General features: G+C 36.1%; 1 pseudogene; it reads right to left on the minus strand.

The window, feature by feature from the left end:
* Window positions 1-6,407: 6,407 nt before the first annotated feature.
* On the minus strand, window positions 6,408-6,504 carry LOC122124759 (annotated as a pseudogene).
* Between the last annotated feature and the right edge of the window lie 13,611 nt (window positions 6,505-20,115).

The raw sequence follows: 20,115 nt of genomic DNA on the forward strand, positions 1-20,115 counted from the left end.
GTGGGGAGGACATACAAAGCAACAAAGAAATAATCTTATAAATGCGTTAGAAACAAATGCATGAAAAAAAAAAACATTTGAATACATTTCTTAGGGTTCATTTTACCTAACATCAACTTATCTGACTTTTTCTGCTTGTCTCAGACGTATAGTAGTTATTGCAAATAAGGGAAACCATGAGACGTATGTTTCTTTGGGCCTAGCTCACTTCGCTTAATGTAATTTTTGCCAAATCTTTCCATTTCCTAACAAATGGGACAATGTCATTCTTTCTGATGGAAGCATAGAATTCTTGGGTTTTTTTTGAGTGTGCAAAAAAATCAATGAAAGAGGTAACAATATTCATTCCATAATAAATGTACTCATTACCTTATTTATGTAACTGTATCCCTCTGTACATTACCTTTACAATAAAATTAAACTGAAATTAAAAATAAACTAAATAATATACAAATTAAGAATTCATAGAGAGCTAGGAAGGTGGCTCAGTGGTAGAGCTCTTGCCTTACATGCTTGAGGCCCTGGGTTAGATTCCTTAGCATCACATAAACAGAAAAAGTGGTGCTGTGGCTCAAATGGTCGAGTGCTAGCCTTGAACTAGCATTGAGGAACAGCATCCAGGCCCAAAGTTTAGGTCCCAGGACCAGACCCCCCCCAAAAAAACAGAATTACTAGAAACCATTGGTTAAAAACTTTTTAAAATACTGCTCTAAGTACCCAAGTAATATTATTTGATGATACTATTAAAATACTTCAACTTCAGCAGAGAAGCCAAATGTTTAAAAACTGTTACAAAATAAAGTAATAAATCAGAATATATTAATATTAATAATAATCATAAGATGAATTTATAGTGGTAGTCAAATATGTAAGAAATGAGGCAATTTGTCATTCGTTTGCACTTAATACGTGAGAAAGATTTTTCTAGGTCTTTTAATATATAATAAATTTAATGAAGAAACTATTTTGTTACATCATATGATAATTAGATGAAGCTGATATTAGAGCAAAGAGCAGATTGTACTAAGTTTCTGGATGTTAAGGTATATACTTATTTTGGTTGTGGGAAATTGTGTTCAACTTGGGGTCTTGTTTTTGTTGGACTGGTGTCATATCAGTGGTTAATTTTAGGATAAGGGTTCCCTTTCCACAAGAACATGCACCTGATCTGTCGTTTTAGCCTTCCCATTATCAATGGCATAAGAGTTGCACACCAACTTGTCTAGCTTCCTACCTTGGCTGGCCTGGATTCTGCAGTCCTTCCAATCTTAACCTGTAGATAGTGCAGGATGGTGGAAATGATCCAATGCACCCAGCTATAGATTGAGAAGGAAGTCTACTAAACTTTTGGCCTGGGTTCTGTTCTCAAGCCTCCTCAGTAGTTAAGAGTTCAGATGGGAGCCCCTGGTGCCAAGCAGTAAGAGTATTTCTTAAGGCAACTAGACATATATATGACTTAGGCATGTGAACAACTCAGGACAAGAATAAAAGAGCAGTGAAGCATAGAGGACAGGCTCAATTTTAACTAGCTACTTGGAGGATGAATAAGCTTAGCTAGCTTCTCTGGAGGCTGAGATATGAAGACCACTATTCAAAGCCAGTCCAATCATGAAAATGCATGCGATTATCTCCAAAAAAACAGGAGTGGAACGATGGTTCAAGTGGTAAACCACTATCCTAGGTCACAGAAGCTTAGAGATGATCAATGAATGAGCACTTGCACATGCATGTGCGTGTATACACGTGCATGTGTACACACACACACACATATAAGTATTGCAATGCGAAGTTCTTTTTTTACCTTTCTGTACTCTATTTCCCTGTATTAGTTTACAAATTAACAAAATCAGCTAAGCACCTATTTACATAAACTCATCATGTTTCTCTAAAGTCAACTCTCTTTTTGGAAGCATGCTTTTATTTGACCCAAATATAAACTATTCAGGAGTTTGATTCTTCTCCCTCAATTCTATAGAATTAGATGATTGTTTAGCTTCCTCCTAGCAAAATAATTTTGTGAAATCCTGCATCAAGGAACGCATTTCTTTCACTGGAAGGAAAGCCTCTTACAAACAATTAATAATAGGTTTTTCTTCTCTTTGCTTACATCTGTAGTTTAATTATCTGCATATATTTCATGATCTGACTGTATATGACAAAGACTGCTGTGAAAATAAAAAGACCCTTCGCAGTATTTATCATTTATATACCATCCATAGATATGATGGTGTTTAAATATTATTGAAATTGCTTGGGAATAAATCATGTTCATCTTGACTATCGTGAAAAAGAATAATTGGTTTCTCAGCACTTTAGGTAAGAACTTGATTGAAAGAGACAAAAGGAAAAGTGAGGAACAACTCAACACATACATTGAAATGAAACACAATAAAAAAATAAAAATAACCCTAGAAAACAAATTAATTCAGTACTCATGAACCTGCAGGAAATGCAAAGACTTAAAAAAAAACATCAGCTATGACGAGCTTATGAAAATCCATACTACCTGGGAGTCTACTGTTGTGAGGATAGAGGATAAAGCCCAGACTGGACAGTAAGATCTGTACACAATGCCATGCACCTGTTATTCTAAATTCCAGGAAGAATAACATAACATGGACTGAACCCAAGGTCATACACAAGTATCTGAAAAATAATAAGGATAATTTAGGGTTGGGGACATGACAAAATGGTAAGAACACCCATTTAGGGGGCATAAGACATTCAATTCAAACTCTAATATTTGGGTATTAAAGTAAAAATCTATGATTTTAAATAATTGGAAAAATTGTAAGATTTGAGTATTTGAGTGGAAAAATGAATGAGAGAATGAACCCATAGTGCAATCCTTTTAACTTAAGTGAAAATGTTTTATGGTACTTCAGAAAAAACAGAGTTACCTTGCAAATGAGCATGGTTGTGCATTTGGGTGATGGAAATACTTTACTTACACATGTTTAAATTAAATAGATGTTTATTTGGGTAGATTATACTTCTTGAACTAAGAGCCCGGATGATGTCGCTGAGATTTTTCTCTCAAGGCTACCACTCTACTACTTTGAGCCACAGTTCCAATTCTGATTTTCTGTTGGTTGTTTGGTGATAAGAGGCTCCTGGAAATTCTTGCCCAGTATGGGATCAAACCATGATCGTCAGATCTCAGCCTCCCGAGTAACCAGGATGCCAGGCATGAGCCGTCGATAGTTTTAATAATTTAGTAAATTGTACAGTTACTGAAGTTATACATTATCATTATAACCTGTGTAATATATGTGTGTATGTATATATCAATGCATACGGATAGAAATATTTTAACATATTTTTGTATCTACAGTAGATTTATGAAATCATCCATTATAAAATTAAATGGAAACAAAAGTTAATAAGGAGCAAATCAAAGGAAATTATCACATGTTTCTTGTTGTTGAATGGAATGCGAATTGCGAGAATCAGTTTGGGAAAACCGTCTCTACGTTAACAAAATGGATAAGAGCTATTAATTCCAATCCATCTATTTGCCCATGTTGTGCAACTTCACACATGAGTGTCAAAATCAAACCACACTTTTTGCCTTTGTTTTAAACTCACCTGTTATAATTTATGGGTTAGATGAAGTAATCAAATAAAGATTAAAATAATATTATGTGAGGCTATGAATTAGAGCTGAAAATGATTTTAAATATGATAATAGCTAATTAAATTACATATTTTTTACTTTTACTCTGTCATGTCCCTCATTCCCACATTAGGAAAGTATATAGAAGGTTCTCACTTAATTATATGTCCAATTATGTAAAAAAATGTATTGAAAGAATATGGGCACAGTGTGGTTTTAGCTTATTGAGACCTGTAGGGGGAAATGTGTTTCTGAGGACTTGCAATACATTGTGATGAAGATGAAGGGAGGGATATTCTTATTCTGGAAAACTAGCTAGAGGATTGCTCCTATAAAGGTAGTGATGAATTCTTCCAAAGTGTTACAGAAAATCACTTTCACAACCATGTTCACTGCTGCACTATTCACCGTAGCCAAGTTATGGAAACAGCCCAGATGTCCTTTGGTGGAGTGATGGTTGGAGAAAGTGTGGCACATATACACAATTGGATTGCACCCATCCATTTGAAGACTGTTACATTATTTGCAACGAAATGGATAGATCTAAAAATATATTAAGTGAACTAAGTCAGAGCCAGACACACAAAGGACCCAAGCTCTGTCTCATATTTGGAAGATAGAAATTTATACAAGTTTACACAAAAATATTAACCAAAGCATGCTATTTGCAGAGGATTATTTCAAAGGTTTAATTTCTTATGAAATTGAACTTTACTCCAACAAAATGAATACCAGGAAACTATCACCTGGAAGATATGAGGGGAAGTCAAAAGAAAGGAATAAAGAGAGTTATGGAGGAAGAGAGTGAAGGTATAATATTTAATTCAGATAGTATGAAACTAGAAAAAAATTAAAGTGGGGTGAGGTTTGGAAGGGTGTCGGAAAGCTATATAAAGATCCATTATACTTAAAAAACTGATTTGTTTAATGGAAATTCCCTTGTACAAGTATTTAAGATAATAAAAATATAATTAAAAACAATGGAGAGATTTGATCTTAAATTCTATTTCCATCTCTTTTAAAAATGAAATTATTTGCACTATAATTTGATCAGACGGATGGATTTTGTGGCTAGCTAGATCATTGCACATCTGTCTCTCTCTTCCTCTCTCCCTTTCATGGTTCTCATAGATAATAAGATTGCTCCATAATTATCCTAATTTATTTTGCTTTTATATTTTTGGTTGCATCATTTCACTTTCTCCTCTGCCATTTCCCAATTCATTTACATAGAAAGCATTATTTCCTATTTTCTCATTCCTAGAATAAGCTGCTCATGAAGACACCACTAGTCCTCATTTTCATTCTGTACCTTTGAATACGGAGGAAAATCTTTCCTCTGCTCTCTACCAATTCCCTACTCTCCAGTTAGAATAATTTAGAATAGTAAAAATGAAAAAAGAGAAAATAAATAATAGTGAAAAAAACAAATGCAGAAAATTCACCGGATTTTTCTGACCATTTCATCCAATGTGAACTATTGGGAAAATACATGGACAGCTCATTCTCACTGGCACTCAGTCTCTGGTTAGACAATTGCTATGAAGTTGAAGAACAAGATGAAAAAGTGAGAAATGGTATCAGTTTTAAGAAAAAAATGGCGAAGGATTCAAGCAAATTTCTTCTTTGTTCTGTTGAAAATAACCGCCTTACTACAGTGCAGAGACGACTTTCCAAAAAGGCCACTCATGTGAATACTAGGGATGACGATGAGTATACCCCTCTTCATCGAGAAGCCTACAGTGGACACTTAGACATTGTCCATGAGTTGGTGGCTCAAGGTAGATATTCCTGGAATAATTGTGAATGGCTGGACACCCCTGCACAGTACTTATACATGGAATAATACCACAGTGGCTTCTTTATTTCATCATGATACAGATACAAAGCCCAAACTAAAGGCCTCTTGACCCCCTTGCATCTTGCTGCTGGGAATAGATATAGCAAAGATATGCTGGATCTCCTTCTGGTGAACCATTATTTCAAACCATGTCTGAAGCACAACTTGGAAGAAGCTGCATTTGATATTGCCAAAAGGATAAGTATGTATTACTACCTCTTTGAAGTTTTGGAAAGCTGTACAAATTGTTTTCCTAAGTCCTAATGATTCAGTTAAGTTTCTTAAATTTCAAAATTGCCAGTCCATCCTATGTGTCCATACAAAATATTTTCACAATACAAAGCAACAGCAATATCTTACTTTAAAAATTCATGGATTCCATGGTATTCGTCCAAGTGAATTGCCTGACTTTGATGTCAAAATATATTCGAGTTGTTTGTATACATCTATAATGATTTCTATAGAGTTTGTGGTTTTTTAAATCATAAATAATTTTAACTTATCTGTTGAAATGAGTAATACAGAAAGTAAAGATATTTCTGGTGCATATCTGAAAAAAGTATATTTAAAAATATTTAGTATTCTGTTTGTGTAATGTCCATAACCTATTTCATTCTCTCCTAGATATAATCCTTTGAATTCGACATTGTTTTATAATATATAGGTTCATTAATAAATGTGTCCTTTCAGATTGCATTCCATATAGAAACAGTTTAAGATTCCTTTAATTCCTAGGTCCTTAAAGAATTTTATTTCTTTAGGATAAAATGACAATGTTATCTTATTTCAAAAGTTTTATAAAGGTTATGCTATGTAAAGGAATTTGTAAAAAGTGAAGATTGAATGATGTCAAACTAACTTTTATTTCTATGAATTACATGTATTCTTACACTTGTATATTTGTAATCAACTTTTTAATAACTGTTTTTAATTTCTTGCATCAGAAGAATGAAAAATATGCAATACTTCACAAATTTTCATATCATCCTTGTACAAGAGCCATGTAAATCTCTGTATTGTAATTTGGGTAGACGTGCTGCTGAAGCATGTAGTATCCTGGAAATTTAAGTAGTTAATGATGCAATCTTAAGACAGGCATATATCTTTGGTTGCCTATTTGAAAGAAGGAAACCTTATTGTTCCCAAAATTGCAGTTCATCTTATTTCTGTAAAATTCTGTGTATGGTGGAAAAAACTTATATTGTTTGTTCAATTGCTCACATTTGCAATTTTTTCAATGACTATTTTAAGTCTTTTTCATTTGAAATTGGATCATACTTTGCAGCCTTTATATCTAGGTCCAAAGATGATGGATTTTCTAGTACTTATTTATTAACTGATTTAGCTTTGTGGAGATAATGGAGTCAAAGTAAGCCTTGCTTAAAAGCTACTTCTAAACTTCTGCAGCTTAAAATCTCCCAAATGAGGTCTTACTGGCACAAATGTCTTCCTGACCCTTTATCCTTGCTCCATGTAGGAACAGACCAACCAGAATCTAACCCTGACAACATAGATTTTCTTATTGGAGCAAAACTAATCTGTTACAAGGGATCATAAAGAGACAAACAGTTCAGACAGTACTGTTTAGACTAGAAGGTATTTTTGCAAAATATAATTGTTTATTACACCCTAACATTTCAAAAGAAGCTAAAGCCAAGAAGGTGAAAAAATTGTTCATATGTATGATTACCTAATGTCTTGGCCTGTCTACCATCCAAGCATGCAGGAACTTGCACCACTGATTTTCTATCACCAAATATATTCCATAGCTCCAAAAGAAGTCCATATGTTTCTCCTCCTTACTAGGCTTTAAATTGGTAATGTTTTAATCAGTGTTTCCTCTTGCCTCTAGGCTGTATATCTCGGAATGTTAAAGCTTTAGCTCTAATTCTACCAAACACTGAGGTAGAGGTAGTGGAATAATACTTTAAAACCGTTGCCTCTTGTGGCTCAGTGGTAGAGTGCTTGCCTTGCATGCCTGAGGCCCTGGGTTTGATTCCTCATCACCACATAAGCAGAAAGAAAAAAAAAAAAAACTGTTGCCTTTGATACCCTTACCACAACAGAACAATGCCAAACATTTTCTAATATTATATATTATTATATATTTTATATTTATATGTGCTGATTTTATATTTCACACAGTGAATCTTATTAGAATTAATTGATAATTTGAAAAATTAATTGATATTTATTCCAATAAATAGATTGGAATATAAATAATCAGGATTAGAATATATATTAGAATATAAAAATTATCAATGCAATGTTTTCGGTATAAACTTGTGATAACTTCTAAATGTTCTTGGTCTTCTGAATTCACATGGTAAAAAAAACAATGTTGTTTGCTTCTAATCTGTAAGGTATTTTACTTTGCTGCTCTGTTTATTGTTTTAACTCGCTGGTCCCAAACTGTTTTTCTCCATGTTTCTGAAGCATTCCTACTGATTATACTCAAATTTTTCTGATATGATGTCTAAAAGCTATTATTCTTCTACAGGATCCACGGGTCCTAGGATCCCAGGTCCCAGTTATCCGCATCATCATATAACTAAGGCAAGAGTTCTCACCTACGTCCATGCAACATGCCAACAGAAAGTAATTGAAGACCTATCTCAATTTCTCATTTTCTATATTTCAGGGCCCCAATTCCTTGAAATGCAGGAATTATCAGTAAGCAATTGGGAAATGCAAGGCAACTTAAAATGCAAGATGAAATCACAAAATGTGAAAGTACAGTAATTCAAACTTTTAATTTTCAGATGACCATCATATATGATTGAACAAGGCCACGAATGTCACTAGATCATTTGTAATACCCCTCTCCTAATGATTAATGAATAATTTCATTCCAGCATCAGCAGGCCAAAAAATAGTTCCTGGAACAATAGATCCATATTTGGTCTACCAATGCTAGGAATACTTGACATAGAGGTCAAATATAATTCAGAAAAACATTAATTGAGAACATCCTTAGTGCTTCAAAACACTGGTACTTCAGTAAAACTTGGTTCTGTAGTATAAAAATGTTGTCATTGTCAAACAAATGATAACCTATATTTAATCTCCTGAAAGTATATTCTTTTCAAATAAACTTTTAAAAATCACATTTGCCAAATAACACTTTACAAGTAGATTATATTTAGTGACATAAATAGTTTTTCAAGGGTAGGGAGCAAGTTACAATAGAGTTTATTTATTTACCCAGCACTAATGCCAAACAGGTTCATCCATTCATTAAAGTGTAGAAATTATACCCCCCATCATTTGTTTTTTCAGTAGGTGACTTCAAAAATTTGTTAAATAGATCAGCCTCCCATATTTCAAACCAAAACATTAGCTAATAAAGTAAATTTCATCACATACTAAGTACATTTTAAAAAATCACAAATAGTTGCCTTATCATATGGTGTTTTGTTTTCCCTATCTGTCTAACATAGTAAGAAATATGACTTTAAGTCTTGAATACGGGTACTCATCAGAGATTTGACAAACATAAAATCTTTCTTCTACTTCTATCATATTCCTCTACAATAGTAAATTTTAGTTTTCTTCTTTTTCCAAAACTTATTGGTAGTAGAAAATATTATCTCATGTAAAATAAAATAACCACAAACCACAGTGCAAAGCCATTTATAAAACTGGTACTTAGGAATACATTCTAAGCATTTTTTAAACTTTCTTGTTGACTACAGTTCATTAAGCTCTTCCAATCATGGGGGCAGTTAAGATCAATGCTAAGGGTTTCGAGCATCTGTTGAGCATTCAGGGAGTGTAACCCATCTTTCTTGACAGCGGCCCGGTATTTTGGGGTCATGGGGGTACCATTGGTTAGGTCGTGCAGATGTTCGGTGGACGTTTTCAGGGAACATGAACTGGGGTTCAATTATAGGCTTGGCTGTCGTTGCCATGGTAGATGTGGGGCCTGTGAACAACTGTTGTATTACAGGGGGAACAACGAGTTTTTGTTCTTGGCAAAGTTGGATATCTCTGCCCAAGGATACAAAATTTTCTGAGAAGAATTCCCAGGCTTGCCTAAACAGCCAAAAGAAGTGATTGGGCAGGCTTCCTGTGACTGATAGTGTGGGGGAGGCGGTTGTACAAGCGTAGCTGGCTGGCCCCCTGGGTCACCTGTTAGTGGAAGTTGTTGGTTATCTGTGTTCTTGCTGGAATTGTTTGCTGTGTCACAAGAAGATGGGAGTGCTAAAGTAGCTTCGCAATTTTCCTTTTGTTCTGTTTCTTCTTTCAGCGAGGTGTTAAACTCTTGCAGAGTTTCCCCTTCTTCTTTCCCTGATAGACAGGCTTGAATAGCTACTACAATGGGGTAAAAGATTAGGGGCAGCTCAGAGCCATCACGGACTTCCTTTTTATGAACTGCCTGACAGACGAGGGTCCACCTGTCTGGATCCCAAATGGCCCTGGAATCCATCCAGGGATACAATTCATTCACTATTTCCCATATTAATCTAGCTTCCTTTTGTAATACTTTTATCTGCCTACTCCGGAGCAAGGCAACAAATGCTTGTGATTGAGGCTCTCCTGCTGCTGGGGGAAGGTTGCCCATGAAGGCACTAATTTTGCACTAGACCCTCGACCGTCCATCTGCAGAAAGCGATCGAGCCACTCGTTGGGCACCACTTGTAGGGTTAGATCTCCAGCAGGGGGTAAGCATGAACGACTCACACAAGGAACATACGTTGGGAGAACAGGCTTATGCAGGTCTTGTTTATTTCTGCACAAGGGGGGGATTATATAGCCCCAGCTTTCCCAACCTCCTAAGTCCTTCCCAGCCAATTACTTAGTGGGGAGTTGATGTAAGGCACTTGTGATGGGCACTGCTTGGTGACAGGCACTGATTGGTCTTCCCGGGCTTGTAGGGAGCATGGACAGCTCATTTCTGGCAAGCTAGGGAGACATGCCTGTGGGTCACGTCTCTATTAGCAGGAAGTGTGCTTCAACTGCTACTCTAGCTGACTCAACCAGATCTGACCGGCTCTACCCACACTACATCTTCATGGTTTTCCTTTTAAAACTCTTTTATTTGGATGTGGAATTTATTTTCATGTCTTCATTCAATCTGTTCTGCATTGTAGTGAGCTAAATAGGCTCCGTAAAATCACTTTAGGTAGCAAAAATATTAAGACAATGAATATCAAAAAGTTTGGCCTCCCTCCACTCCTGAAGTCAATATGCTTAGCTAGGGCTTCTAAGAATGAGTTTTCTCGTCTTTTCAATTTGCTCAATTATTTTCTGATCCCAAAACTTTTTGGCTTATTTAATAAGTGAAGTCCTCAATATTTCATGTTAATAAGGATATTACATATTGTAAACTACTAAAAAATGTGAAATCATTGGTTTCAAGTATCCAATCAGATTTTTTTCTGTTATTCAGTGCTTCAAGTGCAAAGACATTGTGGAAAGTATTACAAACAGAAAAGTGTAAACCCAATACCTTCTTTCAATGTTGAGGGCACTTTCTCCCTAAATATTTGGACCCAAATTATCTTTTTCAGAGAATTACTGTTTGGTAATTAAAGTCAATTCACAAATTTTGATGTCTTTTTTTTAAAGAACTTTGAATTTAAATTCCACTACAACCTTGTTTCACACAGTAAGAGTAGATTTCCTGGGTAAGGACAATTCTCAAGGGAACCTACAGGATTTATAGAAAGGTTTCTGAGGTTTGTTTAGTGTGAAAATGAGCCATCTTCACCCACATTGCTCCCTCTCAGCAAAGTCTCCATGGATTACTTTGCATGAACGCCTATTTTCCCAGGCAAATTTAAATTTTCATAATAGGCAAAGTTGTTAAAAAATTTGAACAAATAAAAATTTACCTGTTATAATTTTAAAACTCTTTTGAAATTCTTTTATTAGAACTGCGAATTCACCAATCCTAACCCCACCTTTACCATGAAAAACAGTTAACATGTTGTTTTCATGATATAGTGTCCATGAAACTATTATTTTCCAGTGGCTTTGTTATGCGTATATAAAACCATATAAGCTGATTCTGAGCAAAATGAACTCCAAGATATGAAAACGAGAATATTATTTGCTTTTGTTGTTTTTAATGTGCTATGTGATTTCTGTTTTCTTTGGGGATTTTCCCCTGGGCTTTATTCCCTGCTGTATTTGATTTTGGTAGCCTGTGTATTGTGTATATAATTAATTAGAGAAGGGAAGAGGAACAAAAAAATGGTGAGACAAAGGACAAAGGCAAACCAATGCAATAGCAATACTCACAAGACAATATGTTGTAAATATACATTACAACTTGTGAGGAGTATTGGGGTGAAGGAAAACTGAAGAAAATCAGGGAAGGGGTATCAAGTTTGCAAAGTTATTTATTCATTACCTTAAAATTGCTGTAACCCCACTGTACATCACTTTGACAATAAAATTAAATTTAAAAAATAAGCTGCATGAAATAAAATTTCACTGTATTGGTATAGTAAATATTATTCTTTATGTAGTACCTTTTTAAAAATCAATACTGTTTGGCGTCTAATTTGAATAAACTATCCTTTTTAATCAGAGGACCATCAACTTGAATGCTATCTGACTAGACAATATTTTCACAATATACTTACCAATATTTTTAAAAAAGAATAAATATAGTACTTTCTCATACTAAAAGCGAAAACAGTTTAATTCTATGGAAACCTATAACTTTTAAAAGTAAATAAGTTGTTAAGAAGACAGAATATATGTGTTCTTCAACATTCCAATGACCAATAACTACTCATTTTCAAATTCAGAAGATTCCATACCTGAGAGATTCAAAACAGTACCGCCTTGAATGTTATGTAATTCTGCAATAGATGCATTTTTCCATGGGGTGTTACAGATTGAGAGTCAACAGAAAAATAACCACATTCTGGTTGAGGATAAAACTATGCACCATAGGTAATAATTCTTCAAGAGTAAGCAATTGTTTATCACAGTAAGCTATTTTTTTTATGACCACCAATCCCAATATTTATGACATAGAGTCATCCTAGTCCAACAGTTTTCAAATTTTAGGGTGCACCTCAAACTTCCCTTAATTCACATCATGAATAGCTTATCTCTATTGTGAAAAAAATACAACTCTGCTAATGTGATGCCATACATGTTTTGGAAAGAACACCACAATAAACTGGGTTGCATCATTTCCCCCCAACTGTTATTCTTGAGATGGGAACACTTGCAAATATTATTTATATTTATACTTTTTTAACTATCATATAAATTCTGGATGCTAAGGTCAAAAGATTACAGTTCAAAGCCCATCCAGGCAGGAAGATTCCCTAGATTCTTATCGTATAAACTTATCAGCAAAAGTCAGACACAAGTGGCCTTGAGGTTGAAGGGGGAGAGCACGAGCCTTGAGCATAAACAGGCTCAGACACAGTGTCTAGGCCCAGAGTTCAATCCCTAGGACAAACCAATAAAACAAAAATAAAAAGAAACCTCAAAACTAACATTTTTCTCATTGCATACAGTGGCAAATAATTAAGGAAATAGCTTCCTGTGTTACATACAGGTAGAAGAAAGTAGATGTCACATGATTATTCGCTTCATACCATGTTATAACAAAGACTCCAAAAATTGCTCTTATTCTAAATTTATAAATTAATATCATCAATTTTTGGCAACTCTGTCTACACCATTCACATTATCATTTTATACATTAATTATTGGAATTATCTATTAACTAAGTTCTAATTATAACTCTCTTGAAAGAATATTCTAGGAAAATAGAATGCAAAATCATTTGTGAATTTGTCAATTAAACCCTCTACTTAAAAAGAAATTTTAGCATCCGATAGAATATGAAATTAAAAACAAAATCAAAATATTTATTTTAAATCTAAATTCTAATTTGGCAAGATCTTCAAAATCCTATATTAGACAAACTTTTCTATTTTTCTAGGCTTAAGTTGTTGTAATCCTACATCATTTCTGTGAGATACAACAGAATGATGATTATTTACTTTTTCAAATTTTGGATGGGAATCATGAGTCATTTTGCATCTAGGAATGATCTGTAATGAAGAGAGAATTTAAAACACAAGTGAGGATTAAGTATGAGTTGCATTTCAACGGAAAATTTGACTTCTCAAAACATAGTGACAAAATTAGCCCAAACGTCCAGTTATGTATTCCTTTCTGGTTTGTTTTTTTTTATTAAGACAAAATTATACTACCTGGTCCAGGGAAGGTATCACTATGTAATTCCACTCTCTAGTCTCCTGTCTTAATCTCAGTGCTAGAATTCTAGGCTTGTATCACATTGCCCTGCCATAGTTTCTTGGTTTATTTAATCTAGATACAGACTACCAATTCTGAACTTCTCCAGGGATATTATACACCACAGTGACTGTTCAGACTGCTTATCTACTATTTTCAAAGATGTTCTCACATTTGACACAGGATATGAATATTTTCAGATGCACTTGCGGGGTCTCTGATTCATTCCTCCATGGATGCGATCCCTATAATAATGATTAATTGACTCTCTTACTATGTCTGGACAGTACCTATGTAATATTCTCAAACTTTTTTGAAGGAAGTTCACTTGAGGACTTTCTAATATTAAAAATTATCCCTTGATTCGAGTCTTAATCAGGATATATATTCTGTTGTTTTCTAACTTTTCTACACATTCTGAGAGTTGTTTCATTTGTGTATATTTGTGTGCACATATAAGTGCCTCTGTGTGTTTGTGTATGTTTCTATGTATGCATGCAAAAGCCTCAACCTCTTATTCGGCAATCTTGCTCATAACTGGTATTCCACCACCTGAGCCATTCTTCCAATCCAGCTTTTGGCTGCTTTTTTATATGTACTGTTGGAAAGACTGTTCTGCCCAAGCTGGATGCAAACTGAACTTCCCAGACTCCTTTTCATTCTAAGGTTTTATTTCTCCAGGAGTATCAACTTTTAAACTACAAACATTTTTGTGAGGGTAATGTCTAAGCTGTAGCCCAGATTTTTAACTCAAGAATTCTTTTTTTTTTTGTTTTGGTTGGGGGGGTCCGGTCATGGGGCCTGAACTCTGGGCTTGGGCGCTGTCCCTCAGCTCTTCATCTCAAGGCTAGCACTCTACCACTTGAGTCACAGCGCCACTTTCGGCTTTTTTCTTTTTTGCTTATGTGGTGCTGAGGAATCGAACCCAGGGCCTCATGCATGCAAGGCAACTGCTCTACCCCTGAGCCACCTTCCCAGCCCCTAACTCAAGAATTCTTATAAAGATAGATGAACACACAAATTACTTATCCTCAGTTACACTGTTAGAAATGTGATCTAAGCTGGGTTGTGGTGAGATATGAGGATTGGGGTTCAAAGCCAGCCCAGGTATGAAAGTCCCAGAGACTCTTTTCTCCAATTAACTAAAAGTAAACTGGAAATGGCACTGTGGATAAAGTGGTAGAACATTAGCCTTGAGCTGAATAGAAGAGAGACAGCTCGCAGGCCCAGAGTTCAAGTGCCAAGACCACCGCCAACAAAAAAATATACATATACAAGTGAAGAAAAAAAAAAGAAATGTGATCTTAGCCACCAGTTCATTGCTAATATAATCCCTGCTCTCACAAGATGGACATTTTTTTTTTCAGTTAAATCCATGCTCATATATCTGACTTGCTTTGGGAACAATATTATTCTTCCATTCTACTTTCTACAAAATTGCATGAGTAGCAAGCATTTTTTAGAATGAGAGTGGCCTCATAATTCATGTCCCATGAAGGAGTCTTGCTTTCTGTATATCACTTCCATAAATCTACATACTGGACATGGCTTTATTGTTTCAATATTGTATTATTTGTAGTTTGCTATATTGTATTGAAGCCTTATACTTAAACACAGAACTTCTCTTTCTCCTATTATTGCTATTGATTCCCTTACTGTTAGCTCATGTACATTTGGGAAATTATGAACAGCACATACACTCACAAAAAGAATGTTCTGCGAACCTTCTTCCCATTTAAAATTCACCTTAATTTACAGAGAACTTACAAAGTTTGAACTCAATGTACTCATGTATAATGTATTTATAAGCAATATGAATTTCATATTTTCTATTTACTGAGTTGTCTCTGAAACACGTGTTACCTCAGGTCCAAAGGTGTCCTAGTGTTGTTTCAGTGAAGCCAGAAAGCATTCATTATATTTCAAGCAGCACCATCGATTGTTACTGGAAGTAACTTTTACTGGATGTGGAAAATGACACCAGGAGAGGAATGGAACATAGAGGATTAACAAAGTTCAAGTTACCTTGTGCTTTCCTTTTTACTGTACAAGAAAAGTATCCCAAGACTTGAAGGAAACTCTGTCCCTGGCTTTTCCCCAGTGTGTTCTTTACTCATATAAAATTTTTCTGTAAACTTCTAGTTGAGAGTATTACAAAAGGAAATAATGTACCATTTGACGACCAGCATAGAACAAAAGGAAATAACATTGTTTTAAAAGAGTTCTCCTGCAAAGGAACAAAGAGGTTTTAAAGTGTCATATGGATGGACATTTCACCCCTGAGATGATTCTCTTGATGCAGGAGTCAGTTATCAATTCCTTTGGTCTGGTCCTGAGTTCTCCAGAGCAATAAGGATTCTAAAAAAGCAGGATCCAGTGAGTATGATCAGCAAAAGGAGCCTCTTTTCAGACCAGTACTCTTTTAAGGAAGGTCCCAAAGAAATATCTGGGATTTTTGTTTGCTTGTTTGTTTAGTTTGTACTGGTTCTGGGGCTTGAATCCAGAGCCTGGATCCTGTCCCTGAACAGTTGTCTTTCCTGCCCACCTGCCCCCAAAGCTAGTACTCTACTGCTTGAGCCAAAACTCCACTTCTGGTTTTTTGGTGTTCAATTTACTATAAGAGTTGGACAGACTCTCCTGCCTGGTTTGGCTTTGAATTAAGATAATAAGAAAGCTAAGTGACATCAACTGTATAGACTTCTCTTTTGGAACAAGAAATGTTAGATGAAGTTTATTGTAAAGCTAATATATGACAATTTTTAAAGGAAGAGAATATGCCTAGCAAAGAAGCCATAACTTAAATAACTCAGCAAAAATAGGTGCACTGAATCATTTTGAAATCATTTTTTCTGCTTGGGAAGATTACTGATCTTGTCCGTCCTTTTGGGAAACTTAAAGTAACATTTGCACTTTTTGTTGGTTGTGGGGCTTGAACTCTGATCCTGGGGGCACTCCCTCAGCTCTTCAGCTCAAGTTGAGCGCTCTACCGCTTAAGCTACAGCAACACTTCCGGGTTTCTGGTGGTTAATTGAAGATAATGGTCTCATGGACATTCCTGACCAGGCTGGCTTTGAACCACAATCCTCTGGTCTCAACCTCCTGAGTAGCTAGGATTACAGGCGTGAACCACCAGCACCCAGCTCATATTTGCACTTATGTGCACTGAATGACACTATGTAGACAAATAATGGAAATTTGAATCAAATGATGGCATTGCAGCTTTTCAGAAAATGTGAGGTAGCAATAAATATGTCTTTTCCATGTTGTTTCATTAATGACTCATGAGCTATTGGACCCTTACATTAGCATCCTCTGCCATCTTTGTAGTTGTATTTAGTATCAGGAAATGTTCATAGAGGAATATAGAAGACTGAGATTTTTAGAAAGCAAAAAAGATAAGGTATGAAAGAACAGCACAGAAGGAGATACATTTATTACACAGAAATTAAGAAGTAGCCTAAGAGATTTAGAATGTTAAAGGCAATATGGAATAAGACTAGTTGATAACTATTTCTTCAATAACCAAAAATGGTTCTCTAAAACAATTTCTGTTATACCTTATTTACTGTCATTTGTTCATTAACTCTGGAATTATTCCTTCTCTTCTGTCACTACTGTTAATTTGTCTCTGCCGTTTTGGTGACATGAATGACCAAAAATATTTCCAAATCTCACTTAGACTACCCCTCTCCTTGTGATTAGCAGTGACCATTCAAAAACCTGGAAACTTTGAATTTCCAGAATTAATCTTCACCTGACTTGTAAGCACATTCAAGCCATTAATTGCTGTGACCTAATGAACAAAACTTTTTTTTCAACACAATATCCTAATATAAGTAAAGTACATGAATTAAGGACTATAGTCAGGTGTAAGTGTGACAGACCAGCTCAGCCAGAGCACTGGGACCGATGGGACAGGGATCTCGGGATAGGTGGGCAAGGTGTCGGCGAAGTGACAAACAGACACAGACTCAAAAGTGTTGCATCTGGGTGTATCTTTATTGAGGAGAATTAACATTTTTATACAGTGTGTGATTGTGACATAGATTCTTTGTTTATTTAAGCACGTAATCAATTTTTTTAAAGGCAAAGCATTGATGAATTACATGAAAATTGATGACTATCCCACCAACAGTTTAAGCTAAGTGGTGTGAAACAAGTCTAGCATATTAATAGAATGCGTCATCTATTCAGCCTTTTTATGTTTAATAATTAAGAAACCTAAGGCAGGGATGTACTTATTTGTACTCTTTTTATTTTTATTTTTATCCAACAATTTTCATCTTTATAAGGTCCTGTATAAGGAAATGGTTCTTCGGTTGGTTATATTTTGTGTGAAACCACCGTCTATTCCCTATAACGTAAGTTGGACTAAACTTAATATTAACTGTTGGGAGAATCTTTCTTTTTCTTTTATAAAGAGGTCCCTTTTTTTTAGAACTCTCTGAACTACTGGGATAACTCTTTCTAACTTAGTTTAATTCATTGATTTTGTCTGTTGGACATATCTGGAAATTTTAAGTCTATATATTTACTATGCGTGAGCTGCAAAACCGCTTGTGAAGTTGTAGGAGTTTCTGGAGGCAATTTAACATCAGATGATAGATTGATTGGGGCATTGCCCACATTTAAACTTTGGTCTAAGTCTTTATTACTTAGAGAAGCCATCTCTATTGGACTGGAAAGATACAACATGCTCTGTTCGCGGATCAGTAGAAAAATAGCCGAAACGAGAATAAAGGCAACGAATGTACAGCCAAGAAGAATATAGTAAAAATAAAGGTAGAGGCTATAAAGGTGCAGCGAAGTGTATGGGAAGCCTTGAACCAACACCCGCTCCCTGCAGGCATGCTTTCTTGAAGCTCTTTGTCTAACATGATCTCTCACGCAGACTCCGCAGAAGGTGGCATGGCACCAACTGGCCACAGAAAGATGTACACTCAGCTGGAGATACCAGGAACCACTGGAAGTGCAGAAACTTAAGCGTTTGACTTTGTTTCTCTGGCCAGAGACTATTCATTGAATTTGCAGCCCCTTATTCTGTTGCCGATGTCAAATCAGAAGCCATCTATCCACCACAGGCAGCTTTATTAGATGTTCAAATTGGTTATGGAAGTGCCCCGCTCACCTACGCCAGCCTCTCTTTGCTGAACCCAGCTAAGGACTCTTTGCAGACACATCCTCATGGCTGTTTTGCCTGCTGTGATCTCTGCTCCTTTCCAAACGCTTGCTTCAGCAGCTTCCCCTCCATTATGCCTGTGCCTCTCGGACTGGGTTTCCATGGTATTTGGATATTGAGCTGCTTGTTAGAGGAGGAAACAAGGGTTGTTGTGTACATTGGCAGGCCTGAACTGGCCTGGAGGCAGGACAGACACTCTCCCAGGTGGGACTTGTCAGGGCACAGGGCAGGCATCCTGCCACTGGGCCCTGGGTAACTGTGGTGAGCAGCAGTCACACTGGAACTTCTCTTTCTCAGAGAACAACCGGTTAAGTCTAACCACATTGTCTTCTCTAGGGAACAGGTTCTTCACCAACTCGTGGGGGATGCCTGGGGCTTGAGTCTATGCCAGGCTCCACTCCTGTCCAGAACCTTTCATTCCAGAAGTTTCAACCAAGTGTATGTGCCATGGCATGTCAGTATGGAGAAGCAATTTTATATTCCAAGTATGGGCTCCTTATTTTGTATTTATTAACTAAATGTTTTTTGCGTCTGTTTTGTTTTGTTTTGGTTTGTTTTTTGCTAGTCAAGGGGCTTAAACTCAGGGCTAGGGAGTAATTCCTGAATTTTTTTTTTTGCTCAAGTCTATCACTCTACCACTTGAGGCACAGCACCATTTCCAGTGTTTTTCTTTTTATGTGGTACTGAGGAATTGAACTCAGGGTTTCATGCATGCAAGGCAATCACCATATCATGAAGCCACATTCCCAGAACCCTAAATGACTTTCTTAAGCTGACATTACATTTTCATTCCATAACTATGTACCATAATATTGGCCACATGCTAGAAAATGATGTAGAAAGAATACAATAAAATAAATGCAGTATGGCTAGATGGACAATGAATAACCCTCACAGTCTAGCAAGGGCACAGAGGGCTTACCTCATGGAGATGTATCAACACGCTGAGTGAGACAGCCCCTGACCCACAGCCCACCTCCAGAATGAGTAGGCCATCTTGGCTTCCAGCCACCTGGGGATGTTGGGCCACCTCCTACAGCACGGATTCAACCAGTTCCTGAGAGAGAGAGAGAGAGAGAAACAGAATTACAGTTAAATCCAGTGCCAGTGGCTTAGAACTCTAATTCTAACTAAACAGGAGGCTGAGATATGAGGATCATGGTTCATAGAAAACCCAGGCAGGAACGTCTGTGAGAATCTTATCTCCAAAGAACCACCATAAAACTGAAAGGGGCACTGTGGGCT

Source organism: Dipodomys spectabilis, unplaced genomic scaffold, assembly GCF_019054845.1.
Source record: "Dipodomys spectabilis isolate Male_0828 unplaced genomic scaffold, ASM1905484v1 ptg000242l, whole genome shotgun sequence".
NCBI classification, from domain to species: domain Eukaryota; kingdom Metazoa; phylum Chordata; class Mammalia; order Rodentia; family Heteromyidae; genus Dipodomys; species Dipodomys spectabilis.